The 19,682-nt window shown below is 46.1% G+C and overlaps 1 long non-coding RNA gene across 3 annotated transcripts in view; it reads left to right on the top strand.

Annotated features, from left to right (window-relative positions):
• The window catches only part of LOC135323415 (uncharacterized), a 225,301-nt gene that overhangs the window by 129,055 nt on the left and 76,564 nt on the right, over positions 1–19,682 (top strand). The gene's annotated exons all lie outside the window — the stretch shown is intronic.

Raw genomic sequence — 19,682 nt, 5'->3', positions numbered from 1 at the left:
TTCTCAGCTCAAATGTCACCTATTCAACCTAGAGTCCCCCTGTTCCCACTCCAACCTCTCACTCTGTATTAAAGTATTTATGAAGGTAACTCATTATTTGCCTTGTTTGTTTCCTTGTCAGCTCCACCAGGGCAGGGTTTTTTAAAAATCTGTTTCATTCACAATATATTCTCAGACCTCAGCTCAGAGTCAGGCACATAGTAGATGCTTAAGAAATGATTGCTTTCTCCACCTCTTTCCTTGCTAGCTCGAAGGTCAGCTACTAACTAGCTATGTGACCCTTGCAAGTACTTTCCCTCATGCCTCCTTGTCAACTAAAGATGGACTGGGCGCTATTCTCTTGAAGGACTCAGGTAGCTTTGAAATTGCCAAGACCTCTGCCTCATCCCTCCCCAGGTAATTTGGGAGCAAGAAGGTAGGTGAGGGAAGACAAGCCCCCATTTGGTGCAGACACCCTCTTTCATGCTGCTCCATCCCCTCCCCTGTTGCTTTGGGTTTTTGGACTTACTCCAGGCACATCCCCATGACCAGCCACCCCCTCCCTTGGCATGTCTGTCAGCACCCTTGGGGGAAGGAATTTGGAAAGGGGAGGAAGAGAAAGAAAAGAAAGCAGAGTGCGAGGGTACAGTTCCCACACCTGTGTAAATAATTTGTCATCTTAAAACTTGTCAAATATGCTCACCTTTAATGCCCAGTTCTTGGGCTTGTTTTCCTTGGCAAGGCCCCCACGGGAGTGGAATTTCGGCTGAAGGGAGCCCAGTTGTCATCTTCTAAGCATGTTCCCAGGCCAGGGGGCCAGGGAGGGCTCTGGCTGACGCTCCACTTCCGTCCCCAGTAGTACCAGAACGTTCCTGGGGTTTAGGGAGCAGCCACCAGTTCTGGAAACTGTCCCGGAATTCTGGAATGTTGGAATTCAGACAGCCTCCTGCCCATTTTTCAGAGGAGGAACATGAGGCCCAGAGAGGGGAAGAGTTGGCCTGAGGCCACACTGCGTGCTGGGATGAGCTAGAGTGTGCCAGGAGAAGGTGGGATTGTATCTGTCTCCCATTTGCAGATCATGGCACTCCAATTTCCTACTGGAGAACCTCCTCTTCCCCCATCTCAGTCAATGAGGTTTGGCTGGGGTGCCCCAGGACCCTGTCTTGGAAGGTGGACACATGACCAAATCTGGCTCCAGTGATTAGCCCAGGGATGAGCATGTGACCAAGCCTGCCCAATGAAACTCAATCCTGGGACTTTTGTTGCTGGGAATTATTTTGAAAAGACATGCAGTTTTTCCACTGGATTGAGAGTGAGCAAGTGAAAGCCTGGAGCATCAAGGGACATCATAAGGGAAAAACCTGCCTGAGAGAGATCAGTGCAGGGCTGGGCAGGGTTTGAACCCCTGGATCCAGCCATACCTGAAACTAGACACCCTTGGATGTTTTAATTTCATGAGCCACCACATTTCCCATTTTTGGCTGAAAACAGTTTGAACTGGCTTCCCATCACTTGCACACGATAGGTGCTGACTGACCCCATGGGAAGGGGGAAGGGAAGAGATTCCAGGCTGAGGAAATAGTATGCATAGTGACCCCGAAGCAGCAATTCTAAGGGATATTCAAGTAACAGTGAGAAGAAGGAGAATCATCTCCAAGGTGAGTTTAGGAGTTTGTCAGGTGGTCTCAGTGGGCAAAGGGAGTATCTCCAGCAGAGGGAACAACCAGTGTGAAAGCTTAGAGGGGTGACTAGCTAGTGAAGACTACCCATGTGCCACACTCGTGTTGGGTGCCAAGGGACATAGAGATGAAAAAGGCAAAATTGAATCCAGCTACTCCTCAACCGCTCAGCTAAAAGTGAGCTCTTCTGCTTTCGGAGCTGAGCCATCACACCTCCATGCCCTCATCCCTGCCGTGCCCTGTCCGCATGCTGTCTCAGATACTCAAGTGCTCTCCTAATTGGTGATGGGCACCACTGGGGTCACCCAACTTCATTTTATAGGGTGCACAAAGCATCAACTTGCATTGGGTCACGTAATGAGAGTTATTCCCTTTGCAAACCTTTTGCAGTCCTTCCTTTAGATCGTGGGAAGTGTCCATTTGGTACCAACCCATCTCTAACACTGATACTTGCTCATCTCTCTTTGTGAAAAAGACCAGGTCTCAGGCATCATACCTTTGACACAGTTTTATCTAGCTAGACTTTTGAAAAACTTTGTGTTGAGCTGTGGCATAAAAAGTATTCAGCTTCAATTTTCATGGCTGTGTAATTGGCACCCAAATGAGCAAATAGAACATCTCCACCCCCAGAGCCCCTCTTTTTCCTCTGTTACTTCCCTTCCTGCAGGCATTACTATCTTGACTTCTATCACCATACATCCTCTTCACTTGTTTTTGAACTTTCTGATCTGTTTTCTCTTTCTGTAAATTCGCCTTTTCCAGAATGTCGCATAAGTGGAATCCTGCAGTGCATTGCCTTTTGAAAATGGCTTTCTTACGTGCAGCATAGTGCATCTGAGATGCATTGATTTCATTGTGTATTATCAGTACGTTGTTCCTTGTTGTTGCTGAATAGTATTACATCATATGGATGTAACACCGATTGTTTACCCATTCACAATTTGAGGGATATGTGGGCTGTTTCCAGATTTAGTGATTATACGTAAAGCCACTATAAACATTTGCAAATAGGTTTTAATGTAAGCATAAATTTTTATTTATCTTGGGGAAATTTCTAGGAGTAGAATTTCTGGATCGTGTATGGATCATGTAAGTGTATGCCTGACTTAATCAGAAACTGCTGAACTGGTTTCCAAAGTATCTGTACATTTTGCATTCCCACCGGCAATGCATCAAAGTTTTGGTTTCTTCCCATCCTCACCAGCTCTTGCTATTGTCAGTTTTTTAAAAAAATTGTAGTCATTCTAATAGGTGTACACTAGTTTGTCATTGTGGTATTAATTCACCTTTCCCTAATGACTAACGATGTTGAGCATTTTTTTTATGTGTTTATTTGCTAACTCTATTTTTTTGGGGGGGGGGGTGTAGTGTCTGTTCAAACTTTTTGTCCATTTGAAAAATCAGATCTTTTTCTTATTAATGGGTTTGGAGAGTTCTTTATATATTCTGGATACGAATCTGTCCTTTGTCAGATATGTGATTTGCAAATATTTTCTCCCAGTCTATGGCTTGTCTTTTTGTTCTCTTAACAGGCAGACTTTAATAACATTGTTTTGTTTTCATTGTGGTGATTTTCCTGGTTATCTTTTATTTGTGGCCAGTGTTCTTTTTTTTTTTTTTTTTCAAATATAGTGATCATATCAAATGTTTCCTTTTAAAGCAAATTTATTTAGATAAAAAGGTAAGTCAACTCGAAGAAAAATATTAAGCAATAGTAGCAATAGTGGAAAGCAGACTGCACAAAAATCATGAAGGCAGGTGCCTGAATGACCAAAGTGTGGGCAGCTCCAATTCATTCCGTCAGCAAACACTGACTGAGCACTTACTGTGTGGCAGCTCGGTCTTAGGTGGTGGGACACAGTGATGAACAAGAAGAGTTGCAGCCTTTTTGGTGATGGTCTGTCTCCAACGAGCTCTGTATCCTTCAAAAGCCAACTTGAATGAGCCTTCCTTTGTCCACGCTTCCCTGGCACACTCACCACACTGTATTGCAATTTTTTGTTTCTGTGAGCATCTTCCTGGGAAGGGGATATGTTTGGCAGCCTCTGAGCACATTGCCTAGAGCCTGGTGCATAGGTTCTCAATAAATAGCACCTCAAGAAATAGTCACAATTATGAAATTCCAAAGACAGATTTGCTGATTTGATTGGTTGAAATCAGCCAGTTTCACCCAGGTACAGTGGCCTAAAGCCCCTCCCCGCTGCAGTCTGGGCTGGCACCATGCAAACCAAGGTCATTCTCCTTGGCCTCCCCTTCCACTGAAAAAGACACCAAGAGAAAAAGCCTCCTAAACCCTGTGCCTTCAGCTCTTCCCCTTGTTCCCCATCCAGTGCCCACGGGTGCCTTCCCTGGTCCTCATTGATCCCACTTACGAGGCATCTCTTTGCTCTGACCTGGTCCTAGTGACCACTTCACCCTGACCTCCTACCACCCTTCCTCCTGCTCCTCCTCTCCAGCACAGCTGCCTGCTTCCGGTCCTCCAACACACCAAGCTCATTCCCACCCCTGGGCCTTTGCACTTGCTGTTCCTTCTATCTGGGACCCTCTGTCTCTAGCTCTTTGCATGACTGGCTTCTTCTCCATGCTTAGTTCTGAGTTTAAATGACCCCCTCCTCAGAGGCCCTCTCAGGCTGTGCTATCAAAAGCCTCCCCAGTTTCTACTTTTTATCCTATCATTCTATTTATTTTCTTTTATTTGTATCTTCACTTGTTTCTTGTCCGTGTCTCCCATTAAAGCGTCAGTACCATGAGGGATTTTGATCTATTCTTCTCTGTCCTCCCAGTGTGTGGCTCAGTGCCTAGGGCATAGTAGGTGTTTAATAAACATTTGTTGAAAGAATAAATGATGTCTCCCTTCTCAAGATGCACTCAAAGCAAAATGGAGCCCATGTCAGACTAATGTTCCTCTGGGCTCCTTCAGGGTAGGACCACATGTCCTCCTCCTGGCCCCCATCTGGCCCCTGTGCCCAGTGCTGATTTCTTCCCAGCTTGGGGGGCATCCCACCATCCTCAGAGCTGGCTTTTTGGAATCTGTTCCCCAGGACCTCACCAACTCTGGGCCATGGAAGGGACTGGAGACAGCTCTGTGGGCTGCAGGGACCCTGCATGGCACCCCATCCACTCACATGAAGAGAATTGTTTCAGCTCCCTTCCTCTCCTCCTGGTTCTGCTGTGGGGAAGGCAAGGCTCCGCTTGAGGCCTGTATGTCTTTATCATCTTTTTACTACCTGTTCTTTCTTTTTAAGAAACACAGACCAGACCCCAATGCCAAGCCATCAGCGGCAGTAATATCTGACTCTGTCTCACTTCTGTATAATTTGCTGAGTATCGTCAGTTTACAGCAAGTGCCTTAGGTTGGGTTCACCTAGAAGCAGATCTCTAAGAAAATCAAAGGCAAGTCATTTCTTTGGGAGATGACTCCAGAAACCACTGGTAGGGGTGTGGGGAAGTGAGACTAGGAAGGGAGGGCCTCCAATGCAGAGTATTATCAAGCAAGTAACCACTGTGGGCACCTGGGGCTCATTCTGTGGTGGACCTCTGAGAAATGGTGTAGAAGGTGCACCTCTGAGTGATTCACTGGGGGTGGGGGTGGCCAGGGAGCTGAGGAATGTTTACACCTGCTCCTGCTAGTCCTTGGTTGAAGGCGGCTCCCTGGAGTGTTAATTCCCAGCACTTCTAGCCTCCCGGAGGTGGGCAGAGCCGGCAGGTAAAGAGGAGCGAGGTGTAGGCAGCTGGAATTTGGTCTGTGTTCATGAAGAGTAAGCAGGAGGGGAGATGGGCAGGGCACCTACAACAAATGCCTCACACTTGATACTCGTTTTTCATTTAAAGCAGAGATCAAATGTTTCCTTTACGATGAAGTTTAAATGAAAATTTAAAAAGCGAGTTGACTTAAAAAGAGTAAATAGTATACAGGAGAAATGTGAATGTGGCGAACACTGCTATTTTTAAGGGAGTTCAAAGCGTTTAACAAACTGACGCATCTCCTTGGCGACCCACCAGGATGGGGATGCAGAGACCCCATTCCCTATTCCCAGCACACCCACCCCAACTCTGCCCTGGGTTCCTGGGACTCTTAGAAATGGACCATGGTGCTTGAAGCCCTTTTGACTTGGGGCCTGTCACTCTGTCACTTAACACCTCTAGGCCTATCTGTTAAGAGGGTAGATTCTAAGTCATGTGAAAGAGTATGTGTGTGAAAACAGCCAAGTCTGCAAAAGAAGAGCTAAGAGGGAGGATTTGTCTGTCCGGACATTAGAATATATGACAGAGGCATAAAAATTAAAACAGTGTAGTATTAGCATAGAAGTGGGCAAATACAAGAGAACAGAATAGAGTCCAGAAATTAGCGCAGGTGTCACCTGTCCTGCCTAATGGCTGTGAAAGGATTTAGGAAAAGGGGAGACATCAATTAACATGGAATTCTCTAGATTAGGTCTGTGCTGGGGCAGTGGCTTCCCAACAGGCTCCCCGTCTTTGGCCTTTCCCTCTGGTCCACCCGTCAAGGCACTGGGGAGACTCACCATCATGGACCACATGCTCCCCATGTCTACCCTGGAATCTCAGAAGCCTCCATCCCCAGATTAGTTAGATAGCAGGTGGCACTGAGGAGGACGTTGCTGCCTTTGGAGTTCTCTTTCACTTTTGATTGATTAACCCACAGAGAAAGCCACACGTGGGTGCTGGTAGTCCTTTAAAACTCTCCAGAGCTTGCTTGTCCCCGGGTGTGAGGCAGAGTAGGCCTCAGCCCAGAGCCTAATGGAGCCCATGTCAGGCTAATGTCCCTCTGGGCTCCTTCAGCCAGCCACAGAATCCAGCTAGAATTTAATAGTATTGTTTTGTGATCATTGTTTATTTATTCATTTTATTTGTTTATTTTCAATTGAAGTATAGTTGATTTGCAATGTTGTGTTAGTCTCTGGTGTACAGCATGGTGACTAAGTTACTTTCCATCTGTAGAAATGATGACTTTTTTCTCTTTCTGGTAACAATATGAATTTTCCTTTAAAAATTATTTTACTGACACATGCTACAATGAGGAGAACCTCCAAAATGTTTTGCTAAGCAAAAGAACTCAGACACAGAAGGTCACCTATTGTACAATTCCATTTCTATGAAATATCCAGAAGATACAACTCCATAGAGACCAGATTGGTGGTTGCAGGGGGCTGGGGTTGGGGGCTAGGGAATGGGGAGCAACTGCTTTCCGGGTATGGGGTCTCCTTTTGGGGTGATGAAAATGTTTTGCAACAGTTAGAGGCTGTGGTTGCACAACATTGCGAATACCATTGTGAATACCAAATGCCACTGAATTGTTCACTTTAAAATGGTTAATTTGATGTTACGTGATTTTACTTCAGTAAATTATTTTTAAAAAACCAACCAAGCAAACAAACAAAAAAATCAATTTACTTAATAAAAAGTATGAATGGCTTTAAAGATGACTTTTAAACAAGGTTCAGGGGACACTGGTTAAGAGAACCGGTCTCACCTCCAGGCCTTGGCTCATGCCTTGCCCAGGCCTGGAATGCCCCCTGTCTCACTGACTGAATCCTGCCCATCCCTGGGAACCCAGGCATAGTCTCAGCTCTGCGGGAAGCCCTCCCTGATTACATAGGCCCATCGGGTGACCAGAGCGGTCGGGTGGGCGCAGTCCTGCACTCTTCAGACCTGGAGGCGAATCCCAGCCCAGTTGCTTATTAGCAGGGAGGAGTCTCTTGGACACATTGCTTAACCTCCCCAAGAGGGCCTCAGTTTCCTCATCTGTAAAATGGAGGTTCATGATTGTTCTTATCCCACAAGGTTGAGTTACTACATGAAAAGCCAGTGGACAGGGCATGGTGCAGAATGGGTGCCCTTGATTCACACCTGGCTTTGAGCACCAATCACATCATATTGATTTATTTGCCTCTTGTTTCCTGGACTGTAAGCAAGGACTCAGCCGTCATGATCTCTGTATCCACAGTTCCCACACAGGGCTCATGCAGTAGGTCTCCAAGAAGGGCATGTTGATTGATGCCCAAAGGAATTCCTAGAATCCTACCTCCTGTCCCCACCTCTACTGCCCCCACCCTTGTCCAACCCCCTTCATCTCACCTAGACCGTTGCAGGTTTCCTGGCTTCCATCCTGAACATCCCACCCCCAACCCATTCTCCACGCACAGCCAGACCTCATTAGAGCCTAAATCAGATCCTGTCCCTCCCCTGCTTGAAATCTTCCCAGGGCTTCCCCTTCACTCAGAGTAAAAACTGAAGTCCTCCCATGGCCTACAAGGCCCTGAATGATCTGCCCCACCTCCCCACCCCTGCCATCACCTTTCTGCTCTCATCTATCCTCAATGTCCCCTTCTTGGCTCTAGCCATGACAGTCTCCTCCCTGTTGCTGTAAAACTCCAGGCCTCCACCTCTGGACCTTTGCACCTGCTGTTCCCTTTGGTGAGGACACTCTTCCCCAGATACCACCAAGTGCTCATTCCCTCCCTCCTCCTCCAGTCCTTGGTTCAAATATCCCCTGTTCAGGGAGGTTTTCCCTAGCTTCCCAGACCTCACTGGACTCCAAAGCTCTCTTCCTTCCCTAGGAAAGGCCCTTGGCTGGGGTCCTGGATCTCAGGCAGAGGAGAGGCTCCCAGGCCTCTCTCTAGACTTGGAGCCCGGGGTCAGCCATGGAGGCAGGCAGCGCCCAACTGTACCTGGTGCAGAGGCCTCTGCCTGCCCTCCCACCCGCTGAGGGAGGTGCCCTGCCCAGCTCATTCGGGCTTCAGGGTGCAGGTGGGAAAGTCCCATGTCCTCCTCCACTTACCTGACTTGGGCTGACTCAGACCCTCACCCCCAGCCAGAGGGAGCCGTAGCCGCCCCGCCCAGCCCCTTGATGGGAAACAGCGCTGCTAGGGCCTGGCTGGGCCAAACACTGACTCACTTCACCCCGCCCAGCCTCTGCCACTGGAAGTCACACCTCCCTCTGGCCAGAGAAGCTACAGCTTTGCTCCTGGGGCATTTTCCTCTCTATGCCTTTGCCCAAGCTGTGCCTTGGCTAGCAGTGCCCTTCTGCCTGGAGGTAATAACAACAACAACAACAACAACAACAACAACAACAACATTATACAATGATAATAGTAACTAGCCATGCTTACCATGTGCCGTCACTGTACTAAACACTTTATTGTATTAATTCATTCAATCCACACAATAATCTTATGAAGTAGGGACTTTCATTTTCCCAAGACACAGAGTGGTTAGTAACTAGCCCAAGGTTGCCAGCTGGGAAGTGGGATAAGAGGGATTTGAATCTAGGCAGTGTGGATGTCATGCCACCATTCTCATCCCCCAGACCTGGTGGAGGCCCCTGAGGTTGGAATCCAGAGAGAGGGAGGGAGGCGATCCAAGTTCTGATTTCTGTCTCAGTGCCTCTTCCGCACAGTGGGAACCGGCTCCTCTCTTCAGGGTACAGGCTGGTCTTTGGTCCCTCCACTGAGGTGACTCTGCAGAATGCAGGGTCTGGGCAATCCACCACTAGTTTCTGAAAGGGAATTTACACATACAGAACATGCCCATAGCCTGGACATTCAACCCATTAACCTCCCCAGAGACCCTGTGAAGTGGGGACATTTACTGGCAACCATTTTACAGAGGAGGAGACTGAGGCCCAGAGAGTAACAGAATTTGCTCAAAGTCACAGATCTAGGATATGGCAGAAGCTGAATTCAAACCTAGGATTGTTCTGACACCGTAAGGCTGGAGTCCCTTCTACTGAGTTGATAACACAGCATCTTGATGAAGAACAGGGCAGGGCCAAGATGCCAGAACGAGCCTGGAACTTCTGTTCACATTGCCCTTTCCCTCCAGCATTCTACTAACCTCCACCCACCCATTCATTCATCCATCCACCCACCCACCAGTCCTTCCGTTCACTTATCCACCCACCCACTCACCCATCCATCCACCCACCCATCCATCCACCTACTCACCTACACACTCACTAATCTATGATCCAAACATCTAACCATCCATCCTCCCATTATTCTGTCTATCCCTTCCAATCACCATCCATCCATCCATCCATCCATCCATCCATCCACACTTCCATCCACCTATCCTTCTATTCATGCACCTATCCATTTGTCTCTTCCACCTTCTATCTGTCCTTCCATTCATCTATCTGTCCATCAATGTAAACGTTATCTACCTATCCATCACTCATACATTATTCTATACATTTATCCATACAACCATCCACTCACCCATTCATCTATACATCCGTCTATCCATCTATATACCCATTCATCCATACCTCCCACAAATGTTTATTTAATTGATGGCTTCTATGTCCAAGCCTTCAGATCACTATGCCTTGAGCCAGGAGAAACATGCCTAATTAGGCTTCTGTTTATTTGTTGTTCCAGGAAGGCTAATTGTGGGGTTTGTAAACAGCCCTTTGATGGCTGGAGAGTTACTTAAGAGGACAGTTAAATAAACAACCACTGGGTGGAAACAGTCAGTGCTGGTACACAGCGGGTCCAGAGCCATGACCTGCCTTCCACAGTGGGAGGAGGGCTGAGCTCCCGACAGTGCAGAGGATTTGGGGTCAGAAAGGAAGTCAGAAAAATAGGAATAGTGGCAATAATATCTACCGTGTGTGGAATGCCTACTGTGTGGCAGATGCTGTGCAAAGCACAGCCCTTACAACAACTCCACGAGATAGAAACCATTATGACTCCATTTATGGATGGGGAGACTGAGCTTTGGGGAGGGGAAGTCATGTGCTCAAGGCCTCACAGCTGGGAAGTAGCACAGCCAGGACATCAATCTGTCTGTGTGCAGCAATGATGATGAAAATAGCTAATAATTATATAGAGCTCACTGTATTCTAAGGCACAGTTCTGAGAATCTTCTTTGCCTGTATTTACTCAGTAAATACTCACACAACCCTATGAGATTGATACTATTATCATTCCCATATTACAGATTAGAAAATTGGAGTTGCGAGACCTAAAGTAACTTGCAAAGATTGCTCAGCTAGGAAGCAGCAGAATTTTTAAAAAATGAATAAACATCTGGACCCAAAGTCCTACTCTATATGTTATGCAGTGGATTGTACCTTCTATGAAATTAATTTAGAAAGATACAGCCACACAATTGGCCAAACATTTTTAAAAATCATCTTTTTCATTTTTATATTTTCTGTATCTAAAATACTATGAAATTATAACTTGTTATGTCTTTTTAATTACCTAGTTCAGGGGTTGGTTATCTTTTTCTATAAAGGTACCAGATAATAAATGTTTTAGACTTTGTGGCCCATATACTCTGTTGCAACTACTCAACTCTGCTGTGGTAGCTGGAAAGCAGCCATAGATAATATGAAACAAATAGGTGTGGCTGTGTGCCAATAAAACTTTATTCACAAAAACAAGTGGAGGGCCAGTTTTCACCCAAGTGCTGTAGTTTGATGATCACTGACTTTGTGCATTTTAAATGTATTTGTATTCACCAAACCACGTTTTCTTGCCTTTTTATGAACAATATAAAGGATATGCAAGGATAATTTCAACCACTGTTGAGTTTCACCTCCAGACCATTTGCTCACACATGCCCTATACACCATTTACCCATTTGTCCACTAGTGGCAGCTTCTGAAGTAATCTGCAAACTCCTGGCATTAATTGAATTCCTTTAGTCACAAGGTCAATAAATGAATGACACCCAGGAGAGGTGCTCAGCCTGGCTGACTCCCCGCAGGGAGAGTGCTAAGGGCCCTGAGATTACTCTTCTCTACACCAAGTTCTATAAATTTCTGGCTTGAAAAAAATGTATAAAGTAAAAGTTAAGCAGTCCTATGACTGGGGCTCTAATACTATTTCCTATTGGTGACAAGAACAAGGAAATGAAAGGATGACCAGCAGAGATATTACAAAATGTCCTCAGGGGTAGTGAGAACAAAACAGGGTAAGGTCAGAAAGATCCCCTTTCCTCTTTATCCCCGCCCCCTTCCCCTCAACGTCCATTTCCCAGCCTCAGAAAAGTTGTGAGCCTGAAGGAACAGCATGTGGTCACTCCCAAGTTAAAAGGCAAATGACAACCTGGGTAAAAATATTTGCAACATAAATGTAGACAAATGATTTATTTTCATAATATCTGTAGAATCCCTGCAAAACAATAAGAAAAAAACCCCAACTCATTAGAATAATGGGGTAGTAGATAGGAACAGGCAAATTACAGAGAACAAAATACATGTGGCAAATAGACATGTAAGATGTTTAACCTTGCTGGTAATCAGGCAAGTGCAAACTAAAAAAAAAAATTAGATAACATTTTCAACTCCTCTGTTTGACAAAAATTAAAGATTGATATTGTAAAATATTGATAATGTAATCTAAAGGAAACTGTGGGGAAATAGCCACACTCATATTCTGCTGGTGGGACTATGCATTGGAATGGCCTCTCAGGAAGACAATTTTACTGTATCCAGTAAAACTGAAAATTCATATTTTCTAGAACTCAGCAATTCCATTATTTGGTGTCTTCCTTAGAGAAACATCAGGCACAAGGAGTAAGTGCCAAGATGGTTATTGGAAACAACCTAAATACGCATCATCTGAGGAAGGATTAAATACCTTGCAGTGATCTTGCAGTTCATCTTTTGAGGCAGAGCTTGCCCACCTCCACCACTGATGTTGAACCTGCTAGTTGCTCACTCTTCTCAGCCTCCCTTGCAGCTAGGGGTGGTCACATGATCCAGGGTCCACCAATAGACACACCTACCCAGACTTGGAAGCAGGAATAGTCCAGGGGCAGCAGAGATGTCTTACCTGACCCAGTCCTGTGGTGCAATTTGGAGCACTATCCCTGCTGAATTTAAAACCTGGTTCTCCAACCCTCTTGGGCTCCCCAAATTCCCTATTTTAATTTGAAGTTTTAACTCAAGTATAGCATACATACAGAAAGATGCACAGGTCATAAGTGATAATTTGATGAATCTTCATAAGTGAGCACACCTATGTCACTAGCCCCACACCAAGAAATGGAACATTCCAGTCCCCTAGAAGCTCCCTTTGTGCCTTCTTCCAGTCATGACTTCCCTGAAGGTAGCCAAAGGTAGTGTGTCTATTTCCAGTCCTTCACATAAATGGAATCAAATGGTATGTGTTTGTGTCTGGCTCCATCTTTTAATGTTAATGTCTTTGAGATCCATCCATGTTGTTGCATGTGATTGCACATCATTCATTCTCATCGCTGAGGAATATTCTATTGTCTGAATGTGACTCAGTTCATTCATTCACTCTCCTACTGATGGGTATGTGGGTACTTTCTTGGTAGGGGCTACTTATAAATAAGGCTGCTATGAATATTCTTGTGCACGTTTTTTGGCGAACATCTGTCTGGATTACTGTTGAGTATAGATCTATTGCTAGGTCATATGGTTAAGTGTATGCCTCACTTTGTTAGAAATCGCCAGTTTTCCGAAGTGTCTGCACCATTTTGTGTTCCTACTGGCCATGTATGAGTTTCTTCTGGATGTTCTACCTCCTCATCAATTCTTGGTGTTTTCCATCTTTTTCATTTTAACCATCCTAGTGGGTGTAGAGTGGTATCCTGTTGTAGTTTTAATTTGCATTTCCCTAATGATCAATAATGTTAAGCCCCTTTGTGTGTTTATTTGTCATTTGGAATCTCCTTTTGCGAGATACCTGCTCAAATCTTTGCCCTTTTTGTCTATTGGATTGATTTTCCCTTTCTCCACAAAGTACTTTTAATAGATTGCATCTCTGTTTAAATTACTGTATCAGCCAGGGTTCTTCAGGGAGACAAAATCAATGGATTATCTGTCTGTCTGCCTATCTATCTATCTATCTATCTATCTATCTATCTATCTATCTATCTATCTTTTAGGAATTGGCTCATGCAATTGTGGAGGCTGGCAAGTCTGAAATTTGTAGGACAGGTTGGCAGGCTGCAAACTCAGGCAAGATTTCTATGTTACAATCTTCAGACAGAATTCCTTCTCTAGGAAACCTCAGTTTTTACTCTCAAGGCCTTCAACTGATTGGCCCACCCACATTATCAAGGATACTTCCCTTTGTTAAAGCTAACTGGGTGTAGATGTTAATCACATCTACAGAATACCTTCACAGCAACACTCAGACTAGTGTTTGACTAAACAGCTGGGCACAATAGCCCAGCTAAGTTGACACAGAAGATTTAACCATCCAATTACTCAGAGTTGTTTATGTTGTTTGCAACTTGGAGCCCTGTCTAATCCACCATTTACATAAACATACACACACACGCATGCATGCACACACACAATATCAACAGCAGTGTTTTGCATTTCTATGTGTGTACGTGCACAGGAGTAAGCCTAGAAGGATACAATCCAAACCTGTTACATGGCCACCTCAGGGAGTGTCCAGGGTGGAGGTCAGAGGGAATTTTAACCATAAGCTGTAACAATAAAGAACATTTTAAAGAGTGTAATAATGTGTTAATTATGTAATTAAAGTTAATTTTTAAGTGGGAAAACTTCTTTTTAAAAAATAAAGGAATCATTAAGTTCCCATTATTCCTTCATCAAATACTGACTGAGCACCTGCTATGTGCTAGTTGCTGGAGATACAGTGGGTAAGATGGTCAGACTCTATCCTTGTGAAGCTGACATCATAGTGGAGGAGTCAAGTAATAAAGAAGCAAACAAAGAACTTAGCAGATAATTTCAGAGTGTTCTGAAGCTAAGCAAACCAGTGTAGAGACAAAGAATGAATGGGGGCATGGGGTTGTGTTGGATTGACTGGTCAGAGAAGGCCTCTCTGGGGTGGCATTTGAGCTGAGTCCTGAAGGAGGAGGAGAAGGTGCTGGTTTTCGGCAGGAGCATACCAGGTGGCCAGTTCTGCAAGTGCAAAGGCTCTGAGGCAGAAATGGATTGGATGAGGTGGGATGAGAACCCGAGCAGTGCTTTTGGAAAGCGAGGCCCAGAAAGGGAGCAGGATAGCTCGAGGCCGCAGCACTGGGTGTGGTGGAGCCAGCTGGGGGCCTCTGCTGCCTGGTCCAAGATGAGTTCTGTGCCGATGCTGAGCTGCCTGTCCAGGGTGGAGGCCTCCGAGCTCCTTGAAGGACTTAATCAGCATTTCCCTCCAGCAATCCCTCTATGATTAGAGTCAACCATTGGAGACCCAGCCTCCAGGCTTGTATCAGCCTCACCCTGCCACCCAAGGCCAGCAGCACCACAGAGGGACATCTGAGGGCTTCCTACTCTTGGCCTCTGAGTTGGAGGGTCAGCAAAGTCTACCATCACTGTCTTACATAACTATATTATAACAGTGGCCAGGGATGGTGCCCTGAATAGATGTTTTTCCTGCACCATCCTGTCAACTCCTGGTAAGAGCCCTGGGGGGAGGGGGTATTATTATTCCCATTTTATGGCTGGGAACATTGAGGCTCAGAGAGATTAGATACCCTGACTCCAGGGTCTGTGTTCTTCACCCTTGCAGTCTAGACCCTGCTCTTCTAGCTCTCAGGGTAAGAGCAAGGCCATCTTTTTTTTTTTTTTTTTTTTTTAAATAACAGAGCCCCAAATGGGAAAGGACAATTCCACCTGAGCTTTCATTATATAGATGGAAATTCCAGGGTTCTGGAGAGGGAAACAAACTATTCCCTGACTATACAGAGCCAGAGCTGGAGCTGGGACTCCCTGTTCCCAGGGCCCTTCCAGCTTTACCCCTCCCTTTTCATCACGGCTTGACTGGCCTCTAGACTGTTGCTCTAACGTGCCAGTCTCAATCCTGCCTCGTGACTTTGCACTGACTGTTCTTCTACCAGATCTGGCCCATCACTTCTTTTTTGCCTTCCTTGACCACTCCATTGACAGTAGCCCTGCATTCACTCTTCCTATTTCGATTTATTTTCTGCTTAGCATTTTTTACCTTCTGCCATTATATTAAATACTTACATTGTTGTTTATAGTCCATCTTCCTGTCTAGAATATCAGCCTCTCTAGGGCAGGGACTTTATTCACAACTGTTTCCCCAGTGCCCAGCCCATCACCTGGCCCCCCACTGATGCTCAATATGTGCTTGTGGGGTGGATGGATGGATAGATGGATGAATGGGTGATGATGGATGGATGGATAGTTAGATAGGTTATGAATGAATGGATGCGGGAATGGATGGATGGTTGGGGGATGGCTGGACGGCTAGGTGGGAAAGTGGATGGGTGATGGATGGGTAACAGATGGATGTATAGATGGGTGATGGGTGGATGAATGGATGGGTGGACATTTCTCCCAATATCATTTCCCACCTCTGGGCTCTGCGTCTCCCACTTGACTGTTCAGACTTGCCTCCTTTGGCTCCAAGCCTGATCACGCAGCTCTGGGGGCTTCCACAGGATCAGGCAGGAGTTACTTTTATTCACCCTCCTCTAAGGCTGGGCAAACAAAAGCCTTTGTTCTTCCTCCCCTGCCTGGCCCCTCTGCAGCCCAGGGCAGGAAGTTGCTGGCAAGTCAGTGACTTAACTTTCCTGCAACTTAATTTTGAGGCTTAACCTGTCAAGCTGGGCCCAGGGGCTCCTGTGGTCCATCATGGAGCTGGACTTAATGGGGTTGTGAGGGGGGCACTGTGGCCAAAGCACAGAGATTATTCCTACCTGGGTGGACTCCAGAGTTTTCTGGAGAGTTTGATTTCTGCAGGTGGGTGGGGGAGCTACAAGATGAAGTTGGCTCTGAGCTCTCTATTGACAGCTTGGGACAGTGTTTCTCCTTGTCCCCCGGCGTCGCCCCAGGACAGACGGGCGAGAGAAGGGGCCCTCACTTAATGGTCCCATGCAGGTGATACCTTCATGATTCCCACTGAACAGAGGAGGAAACTGAGGCCCAGAGAGACTAGTTAGCCCTCCCGGTTGAAAGCCAAGCTTGATGGGCAGCCATTACCCAGCTGGACTGTCTCTGACAGTCAAAGACAGTGGCTTTTTGCCAGTCTCCTCCTGCCTTTTTCTGGGTCAGAATGGGATCTTATTCAAACAAACCTCAAGGCCAGTGGATCACAGAAGCAGTGATTGGAAAATCTAGTACCCTCTAGCTTCACTAGAACATCCTTGAGGAATCTGAATAATCAGCTCTGTTCCCTGCCTGCTCTGGAGCCCAGTTTACACAGCTTGAACAGAGAACGTGGGAAGAGGTCTGGGACCTTGGTGTGGCAGCTGAGGCCTACGTGTCTTTTCCCTGCCTTCAGTCTCCAAATTTTACCCTGTGCATAGAGCTGTTGGGAGTTTTCTGCACGTACCATGTGGTTTCCTGCCTCTGCCTTTGCCCGTGCTATCTCCTCCACTGAGAATGCTGTCTTGGTCTGAGTTGTTCCAGAAATGGACCCTGAGACAGGATTCAAGTGCAAGGAGTATATTTGGGAGGTGATGTCAGGAAGCACCCACAGCAGGGTGGGTGAGCGAGACAGGGAGGGAAGGAAGTAAAATACATGATTATCAAGCCTGTCACCACTGTAGACAACTGGATCTCAACCCACTGGGGAACTCAGAGAGCCAGTGGAGAACATGCACCCCAGGGTTATTCCAACCAAGAGGAGAGGAAACTGGCCATGTATCCTCCAACTCCCATCAGTGGTCAGCTGAGGGCAAATTCCAGGGGCATCAACTTTCTGGAACTTCTGGCTATGTAATGCCCACAGCCAGACCAAAGCTCTCGAGCAGAGATTCATAGGTATTTGCAGTAAGCAAGAGTGAGCGTCAAGGGCATGTGGGTGGGCACCATTAGCAGTTGCTACAAATGTTTACTGGTTCCTGATTTTTTTCTAGCACACTCCTATTCATCCTTTAAAACCTATCTTTCACTTCCCTAGGGAGGACTTCCCTGATCCTCTTAAATCAGCCAATCACTTTACCCCATTCCTTGAGTGTACTTCTAATATTTGCATTTATCACAGTGGATTTTTTAAAAATTGAAGTATAGTTGATTTACAGTGTTGTGTTAGTTTCTGGTGTACAGCATAGTGACTCAGTTGTACATGTATATTCCTTTTCATATTCTTTTTCATTATAGGCTATTACAAGATATTGAGTATTGTTCCCCATGCTATACCTTAGGACCTTATTGTTTATCCAGTTTTGTGAATATTTTTCTTATAGCTCCACTTGTACAAGATCTTCTGCCAAAGTTCAGCAGGTATTGTGTGAGAACTGTTCCACATGTAGCTGTATTTTTGATGTGTCTGTGAGAGACGCTGAGCTCCACGTCCTTCTATTCCACTGTCATGAAGGCCTTCCCTCTCTCGCAGTGGATTGTGATTACCCCCTTATACCTCTGCCTGCCCCACTAGGGAGTGAGTAACTTGAGGGCAGGGGCTACTTCTTGGGATATAGAACATGCTGATTGGTTACATGAAGTCCCAAGTTCCACTCTCTTGGCCGCTCTGAAGCTAACTCTGCTCATTATTCCTGCATCCCCAGGGCCTGGCGGTTTCTGGGCCCTCTGTAAATATATGGGCAAAGGGATTGAAATTACATCTTTAGCTCACTGACATTTCTTCTTTTCCCCTGAATTTTCCTGGTATTTCAGTGATGGAGCTTTTGGGTAAGCCAGTGGCTCTCAGCCCTTATTCCTCCTCAGAATCACCTGAAGAGCATTTAGAAAACTTCAGGGGCTGAGGCCCCACCCCAGAGATTCAGATTCTGTTGTTGGAGCCACTGGGTTAAACTTGAATGATAATAGGGAGTCTCAGAGAAATTCTCCCCTCTACAGGGGTGTTTCAGGAGAACGTTCGTCACAATGTCAGACGTGAAGGTGGACAGGGTTGGGAGACAACCTGGAGTCTGTGCTGGTGGAGGGGCTGAGGGAACTGTGGAGGATGCAGACGTTAGAAACTAGAAGCAACGGACTAGACAACCAGGGGGCCACCTGGTTAGAGCTGAAAAACATAGTGCCAAGTGAAAAAAGGGGAAAAGGCCGACCCATGGTTTATCACTGTATGATGTACATTTACTACCCAGATCCACAATAAGACTGTGGTGGGGGTTCTCAAACCTGTCCGCTAGAACCGCCTGCTAACCTGGTGCCCACCCCACCCCCAAACTGCTGCAGTGGGATCTCTGGGGTGGGTTCCAGGAACCAATGTTTTAAAAATGTGAAGCCTAGGTGGAGAACCATGGAACCCAGGAGTATGATTATCTCAATTCTTTGTCCGAAAGGGTAGTTTATCCAGGAATGACGGAATAAGGGCATGCGTGAGTTGAGGGCTGTTGTGTGCCAGGCACTCTGCTAGGAACTTTGCATGCATTGCCTCGCTTTAATCTCAGATACCCATAGGTGGCAGGTACTTTTATAATTCCCATTTCATAGATCGGGAAACTGAGGCACAGAGTGTTGAAGTCGACGGCTGAGGACTCATGGTTGTTTAGTGGCAAAGTAGGCTTGTACCGGCGTCTATGAGTCTGACACCGGAGCCCATGCCCACCCCTCTCCTGTCTCCTTCAAAGTTGCTCTTTCTGATGCCTTTAGACCCACTTGTTCAGCAACCACAAGGAACTGACTGACTCAGTTCTGCAAGAAATTATTGTTGTTGATGTTGTTTCCCCCCATAAATCCCTCGTGGTCTTTCTTTTCCTCTTTAAGCTCAGCACACAGACAAACCCCACATCACAAAGCCCAAGCAGCTTCTGGAGGCGAGAGCTTCATTCCATGGGTCAGAGATGCATGAGCCGTGTTTATTAGGCTTATTTTAAATTGCTTTCTCATCCCCCCATGAAAGGCGGGAAGTCTTAAAATTACTTCTCCCCAAAACCAGCCCTCAGAGGCGCCACGCTGCCCCGGAAGCTCTCTGACCTGTCTTATAAGGAATTATTAATTATGATTTGTTTTTATAATTGTCCACTTGGAGTCTCAGATGACACATGCTCAGACTTGTTCTTCCTTAAAAAGAAGGAATCAAAGGTTCATGGAAATCAGTTAGACTTAACTAGTGGTATTACTTGGGCTCAGCTCTGGATTTGCTCTGTGATCTTGGGCAAATCCCTTCCCTCTCTGGGCCT

The sequence above is a fragment of the Camelus dromedarius genome, chromosome 18 (assembly GCF_036321535.1).
Source record: "Camelus dromedarius isolate mCamDro1 chromosome 18, mCamDro1.pat, whole genome shotgun sequence".
NCBI lineage: Eukaryota > Metazoa > Chordata > Mammalia > Artiodactyla > Camelidae > Camelus > Camelus dromedarius.
The sequence above is the reverse complement of the archived record's forward strand: the minus strand, read 5'-3'. Positions and strand labels throughout refer to the sequence as shown.